Below are 7,839 nucleotides of genomic sequence, written 5' to 3'. Positions count from 1 at the left end.
TGTCGCGGTTTTTACAGGGGGTCAGGAGTAGTGCACGCCTCCGCCCCGCAGTGGGACTTGCCGCTGGGGCTCAAGGCTCTGGTCACAGAACCATTTGAGCCTCTGGAGCTCTCCTCCCTGAAAGCACTGTCGTGGAAGACAGCATTGCTACTTGCCTTAACGTCAGCCAAGAGAGTGTCCGAGCTAACCGCTCTGTCGGTAAACCTGAGTTGCCTGTTGATTCGGGGTGACCGGAGCGGGGTGACACTCGGACCGAACCCTTTCTTTGTGCCCAAGAGCCTAAGGAGTGCGTTCAGGTCGAGGGCTATTCAGTTAGGGGGTTTTAGTCTTCCACCCCATAGTGGGGCCAGGGAAGCTAAATTGCACCTCCTCTGCCCGGTGCGCGCTAGCATGTTATGTGGATCTGTTTGTGTGCTTCGGGGGCGGGGTAACTGGAAAAGCTTTGTCCAAGAAACGCCTGGCAGGCTGGCTCTGCGAAGGCATTGCACACGCCTACGGACAGGCTGGGAGAGCCTGCCCCGCGGGGGTCCGTGCGCACTCCACACGAGCTGTGGCTGCGTCAACAGCTTTATCCAACGGTGTGAGTGTGGAGGATATATGCACGGAGGCATCTTGGTCAACGCCAGGCCCCTTCATAAAGTGTTATCTCTTGGATATGTTTGGCTCTTTCTCCGCGTCTGTGCTTGCTGGGGCAACACAGGACTGGTGAGGAGGGCGTAAATGCGTTTACGTTTTTTTCCGGGCCCCTGGAGGGTTCGCGGGGGTTGAACGTTAGTGGGCACTGGGCCCTTACGGGGCTGGAGGGCTCGCCTCCCCTGCCTGGGGGCAGGGGGGGAGAGCCCTCCACACTATAGTCTGCACACACTCTGCACGGGGTCAGTGTCTGAGTGTGGGGGACATGGGGGCACTTGCGCTCTCCCCGTGCTCCTTAGGGACTCGGGAGAGGTGGTGCATAGTGAACCCATACAGGGCTGGGGACTTTCTCTGTCTGCCTATAGGCGGACGGGAGGGAGCCCTCAGCACTGTTTCCGGGCACACTTTTCGCGAGGAAAGCGCGTCAGGGTGTGCTCTGTCAGCCGCAGCCCGGACTTCTCCACGGTTAACAACCGAGGAGAGGTGATTGAGGCGCAGCGGCTTCTGAAGCCGGTCAGGGACAAGTGAGGTGGAACGGTGTTGTTTGGACGACAGCGCGTGTATACATCGGGGCTCGGAGCCTATGAGAGATTTAACGAGGGGTTACGTATGGTAGCCCTTGTTATATAAGCACAGGCGGAGCCCTCTACTCGGCGCACTGTCTGTCCTATACCCGCTCGCTGAAGAGAGGTGTAGGATGACGGTCAGGAGGACGAGGCCTCCTTTTATACGGTGAGATACGCGCGCATTCAGGTAGGCCCGCCCCGGGGCCGGCTACGTCTATAGAAGTCTCAGTAGGTGAATGCTTGCATGATAAGGTAGTACCCATAGAGTCCAGTAGAGGGCTCCGCCCTGTGCTTATACAACAAGGGTTACCATACGTAACTCCTCGTTGGAGATCAAGATTTTCATTATTTTATCTGTTACTTTTCACTTTAGTTTTTCTGAGCAAATGTTCTGGAGACCCAAAGCTGTATCTACAAATGTTCTGTCTTCATACAGGTCAAAACTTATACAGCTAAATATGTCTGTACATCTTGGATATTAAACGAGATGTTCACTTTTTTTATCTTCAGACAACCCTCAGATTATTTTGCACATTTGTACACAGAGCTACCAGACTTCTGATGTGCAATAACTGCCGTAGGGTTGTCGGTTCAAGTCCCCGCACAGATCTAAAAATGGAGTGTGGACTGCTACTGCTGGGAGAGGGCCCACTCAATAGCTATACTAGGATGGGTTAAAAGCAGAGACCACATTTCACTGTGTGTGCTTTTTAAATGTATTTGTGACAAATAAAGAGGTTTTTATCCTCCAATTAAAAATATACAATACTTTGTGCAATATACCCTCCTACTGCTACTTTTATTAACATGGCGTACATGTCTGTTATATTGTTTTTGACCTATTGTGTTATTAATAACGTGTGCCATTCTTTTATTTTTTTCTTGACCTTACCTGCACGATCTGCTGTTCATGAACATTTCCACGATGCGGGACAAATAAAGGACTTCTGATTCTGACTCTGATTCTGGTGCAAATGAGATCTTCACATGTTGATGGAGTTTAATGAGATCCATAGAGGAGTTAGCAGTCAGATAAAAAACCTCCCACAGACTCAGACACTTTCTGGCACTCTTTGTGTGAAGCATTAGCACTCTTCATCACAGCTTGGATGTTACTGCAAGTGAGACTGTTCAGGTATTGTTCATGAGAGTTAACATATGATCTGCCTGCATTACTGATGGATGCTCAATTCAATGTGACATAACTTTTGATGGGCATGTGGAAGTGCAGAGATATAGATATCTGTATTTTGTGATCATGTTTACAGTTTATGTTCTGATCATCTGCAGTAATTCCACTATTGTGCGCATCATTGTTATTCACAAAAGCCTCCATGAGCCTATGTACATGTTCATTGCAGCTTTGTTGATTAACTCTGTTCTGTCCAGCACTAACATCTACCCAAAGCTCAGTTTTACCCAGTAAAAGTACTTCATTTTATTTCTGGTAGAAGTCAAACTAGTACCGAGTCCAAGAGTGTCAGTTTCCTTAAGAACTTGTGGTAAAAAATATTTGTATCACTCGTCAAATATAGCAGGAATAATGAAGAGCAGCTGATTTGAAAAAACAAACTCGAGAGGCGGCTGAGTTGACCGGAGTGCAGAATCGCTGTATAGTTTAAATCTCCTAACAATGTTGTCCATTTTAGACACAGGCTTATTATATTTACAGCCCTTAATAACATCCATTTTCTGGGCTCAATATGTGTCTTGGCCGTTTCGTTGTGATCGCTAAATTCCCCTTGTTTATAATAATCACCGTTCCTTCAGCAGGATGTGAAGTGTGATTTTAGCAAACGAGTGCTTTTGTTTTGAAATCACTTCCGTGAGTTTCGCCCCGCCCCTCGCTCCAAGGACCATTTTGACCATTTAGTAAGGTAAAAAGCAAAAAGCAAAAACGCCTCTCAGACGCTCTTCCGCTTACTTGTTTAATAAAGAAAAACAATTGGACGGTAGATACACGGATTCTGAGCATCCCACCAATGCATGTTCCTCATAAATGTAAGTACCATTCAAAAAGGGAAATAAACAAGCTTTCCACAATATATGATTTACTGCCAAGAAGCATTGTTACAACAAACAAACATCTACCAAACACACATTTCCTTACTTGTTGTGCTATGCTTTGTGCTATATTTTAGTTTAGTAACTCCACAAGTGTTTTATGAAAGAGCAACTCATGACACTTCAACGCTTTCTTTTACCAATTGTCTTTGAAGCAGATTTCAAGTGAAAACCTCTAAAATAGTTGACAATATCTGCCTTTGTTCAGTTTTCAAGATTTGCTCTTCCATAATAAAGGATATAAAGGAGTGAATATTCATTATTATCTAGCCTATATTAATATGTTTGTTCAGTTTTGTTGCGTGAGACATTATATTCAGCAGAAGTCTCCACGTTTGCAGTCAACCAAAGTAGTTTGTAAGTATGCTAACGGACAGAAAAAACACACGACCACATCGCACTGAGTTTGGCCTGGAGTACTGACCGTTTATTACATCTGCGCATGCTCATTAGCATCACCACGTTTCAGGCACATTCTGATGATGTCATACACATGAACTGAAACATGACTTTGTTCTTATACAAATATGCTTAACAAGTTTCAAGATTTGCTCTTCCATAATAAAGGATAAAGGAGTGAATATTCATTATTATCTAGCCTATATTAATATGTTATTTGTCACTTCAGGAGTGTTTGTTTTGTAGGGGGTTTAACTCAGAGCTGAATACTTGGAGACATTTCACTCAAATAGACTCTATATATAAATGTATATATATATATATGATTAAGGGTGGAGGCCATTTCTGTGTTTGATTAGCATTTAATTCACGTGTTTTGCGTGCTGGTGATATTATGCAGGACAACATATCTGTCCTTTTGCAGCATTTAGAGTCACTTTCCCTTTATGTCCTTGCTTTCTGTCTCTGTGTTTCTCTGATGATGTTCATCACAGGAAAATAAAGTGGTATTTAAAATTTGAAAGGTTAAAAACTTGTTGTTTTTTTGCACACACAAAGACTCAGATGATGCAGATGATGGAAAATTAAGAATGTGACAGAAGAGATCAGGAAGTCACAAACAGAAGTCTTGTGTGTGTTAGACTCTAAGGTCAAAGAGGTCAAGATATGGTGATATCGTTATCAGAAATGACCTAAAGTGATGTAAGAGTGTGTGTGTGTGTGTGTGTGTGTGTGTGTGTGTGTGTGTGTGTGTGTGTCTAAGTACTATGATGCAATGTTTTCAGATGAGAGCGGTGTCCACAGAAGCTGATGTAATGAGTGTCATTAGTGGGCCCACACACACAACACACACACGCACACAGACACACACACACACACACACACACACACACACACACACACACACACACACACACACACACACACACACACACACACACACACACACACACACACACACACACACACACACACACACCACACACACACACACACACACACACACGTGTTTGCCTCTCAGTAACATGATGCAACGTTTGCATCCTAGCAGCAGACAAACCTAAAGTGTCCAGCTTCTTCAGAGTGGATCATTACAGGGGTGGAGGCTTCCTCTCATCATGTCAAAGTGCACTAACATGCTGTGTTACATACGTTGTTGTATTGTTAGTACCCACGTTGAATCTTAAAACGTAATTGTTGATGGTTGTTTCAGTTGTCTAACTATTGTAAAACACACTACTGACTATTGAATGCTTTCAAGGTTATAGTGCTGATCTGAACACAAGTATAAGATATGTGAATGTTCCTACAGCACACTTTCACGCATGGAATCAGTAAGTCAATAATTATTCTGTATGAGTGCATTTATATTTACTGATGTACTGAGAGTGTTGAATTCATTTAATATGTTATTCTTATGCAAGCTTTTACAAGCATTGATTAACATAGTGTATATGCTATGGATTATTCACACTTACATTATCCTTCAATGTGATGATACTATATGCTGGCTAGGGCAAGTTTAGCCTTTTTTTCAGGTCTTCCTCTCCTTTCCTTTACCGGTTGATCTTTGAATGCATCTCTCTTTTTGCTTTAGGTGCAAACACAAACATTTTAAATGTGACTTAAATACTGTTTAAATAACTGAGAAATGCCAGGATTGTGGTGCATGTAGTTTATGAGAAGGTCTTATTTTGTGTCCATCACTTCTTCAGTTACTTATTATATTTACTATTGTCAGGTCCAACTGTGAGCGTTTGCCATTCACATGCATGCAGGTTATTGTGGGTTTTTAGTATTGTATGTGTTGAATTAGGACAAGTTGCATTTATATTCCCTCCTTTTGATCCAGATATAGAAAGCCTGAGTAAGTCTGTGAACTCCTGTTTGAATAACTGAGACATGCCAGATCTTTGCTGCATGTAGTGTATGTGGAGGTGAGATATTCCCAGCACAATATTGTCACGTACAACCCTAGGAGATTTTACAATTCACATGCATGCATGCAAGCTGATTTTGTATTAATATTAATATATGAATATTGAGTAACATATGTTGTTTTATTGTTAGTACCTTGGCACAGGTAGATAATCATACTGTATACATGTGTATACTGGTTCTACATGCAAGTATTTGTGCACATATATGTATTTAACATAAGGAAAGAATATATTCTCACTTATATTTGACTTACTTCAAATTAGATTATATTGATTATTGTCTGCTTGTGACCTTTCCTTAAGTCTTGCATCTCCTTTCTATAACTCTTGTTCTTTCTATGAATGTGTTCTCTGTTTAGGCCAACTTGCAAACATGAAGGAGGCAATGTGTAGGAGTGTGAAATAATGTTTAAATCAATGCGAATTACCATCTTGGTGGTTCATGTAGTTTATGAGACTTTTTTCCTGCCCTTCATTTGTGTGCTTCTCTTCTCCAGCTACCTGAAGTTAAATACAATATTGTCAAGTACAAGTGTTAGGAAGGTCGCAATTCACATGCACGCAGGCTTATTGTGTTTTTGTATTACTGTAGGTGTTGAATTACGACATTTTCCTTTGAACATTTCCCTTATTGTGCATTTATATTCCCCCTTTCTTCGCAGATATAGAGAGCCTGAATAAGTCTGTGAACTACTGTATGTGGAGGTGAGATTTTCCCAGATGTTATATTTAACATGGTCACATACAACTGTTGGAGATTGCATGCAGGCTGATTTTGTATTAATATCTGAAATGTAGCTAACACCATCTCATTTACAGTTCCTGTATTGTTCCTCTCTTTGGAGCAGACATGAAGAGCAACAGCAGCCTGAACCCTCCCTACTTTCAGTTGACTCTGTTTGCAGACTTTGGGCCCCTCAGATACCTGTTCTTCATCTTGTGTCTGTTCATCTATGTGACTATAGTCTCTGCTAACATGGCCATTATTCAGGCAGTGTTCCTGGAGAAGTCTCTGCATCAGCCCATGTATATTTTCATCAGCTGTCTGTGTTTAAACTCTCTGTTTGGCTCAGCTGGATTCTTCCCCAGGTTCCTGCAGGACATCGTCTCTGACTCTCATTTGGTCTCACGTCCATTATGCTTTATTCAGGTGTATGTTATTTACACCTGTGCTTCCTGTGAGCTGACCATCCTCACCATCATGGCCTACGATAGATTCATTGCTATCTGTCAGCCCTTACACTATCACAGTAAAATGACGTTCCAATGGGTGCAGGTTCTTGTGCTCGTTGCTGTTTTCTACCCAGTGTTTACAATTGGCTTCTGTGTCTATCTTACTGTTAAATTACCGCTGTGTGGAAATAAACTGCACAGGATTTTCTGCTCTAACTGGCCTGTGGTGCAGCTCTCCTGTGTGGACACCACTCCAAACAACATAGCTGGTCAGTTTGTCATGGTGACCGGCATCATCATCCCCATGTTCTTCGTCCTGTACACATATCTACGGATTCTGCTGGTCTGCAGGAGGAGCTCGTCTGAATTCAGAGGAAAGGCGTTACAAACCTGCCTGCCTCACATCGTCTCCTTTTTGACCTACTCCATCTCTCTCTTCTGCGAGTTGTATTTGACTCGATTTGAGGCTGATCAACTGAATCCAAGCATCGCAGTTATTTTGTCTTTAGCGTATCTGATCATTCCCCCCCTCATAACCCTATCGTTTATGGCCTGGGTCTGCCTCAAATCAAAGGGAGTCGTGTTAAGATTTCTGAAGAAGGGTCCTGCTGCTGAAATATAAAAGGAATATGTTGACCATGTTAGATTGTGTTTCCTATAATAATTATTTAAAGGGATATATGCATAGATAGAGATCAACATAAAGCACAACAACAATATTGTATATGCTTGATTTAAATTCAGATTTGGCTTGAATTTCCCTCAAATGTTAAAATATTACTATTCTGTTAAATGTAATAGATATAAAGTTAGAACACATATTATGTGCTGCCTCTTCATGCATATTTAAGGTCAATATTAAAATGTTTTATTTTTTAAATATCGTCATAAAAAGTAGATTTGACAGGATTTGAGGTGTACTGTATGTTAGGCATTGTGGTGTTAAACCACTTACTGTTGTTATTGTGTTTTAATATTTTGTTGTGAATCATTCACCCTTTGTTACTATAATGAAAATGTAATGATGATGTAATATATTCAATAAACAACAGTCTACAGCCGTG

General features: G+C 41.9%; 1 pseudogene; it reads left to right on the top strand.

The window, feature by feature from the left end:
- The first annotated feature begins 6,452 nt into the window (after positions 1 to 6,452).
- Positions 6,453 to 7,390, top strand: LOC117485863 (annotated as a pseudogene).
- Positions 7,391 to 7,839: the final 449 nt, after the last annotated feature.

This window comes from Trematomus bernacchii, unplaced genomic scaffold, assembly GCF_902827165.1.
Source record: "Trematomus bernacchii unplaced genomic scaffold, fTreBer1.1, whole genome shotgun sequence".
Taxonomy (NCBI): Eukaryota; Metazoa; Chordata; class Actinopteri; order Perciformes; family Nototheniidae; genus Trematomus; species Trematomus bernacchii.
Note: the sequence above shows the minus strand (reverse complement) of the source record. Positions and strands in the feature narration are given on the sequence as shown.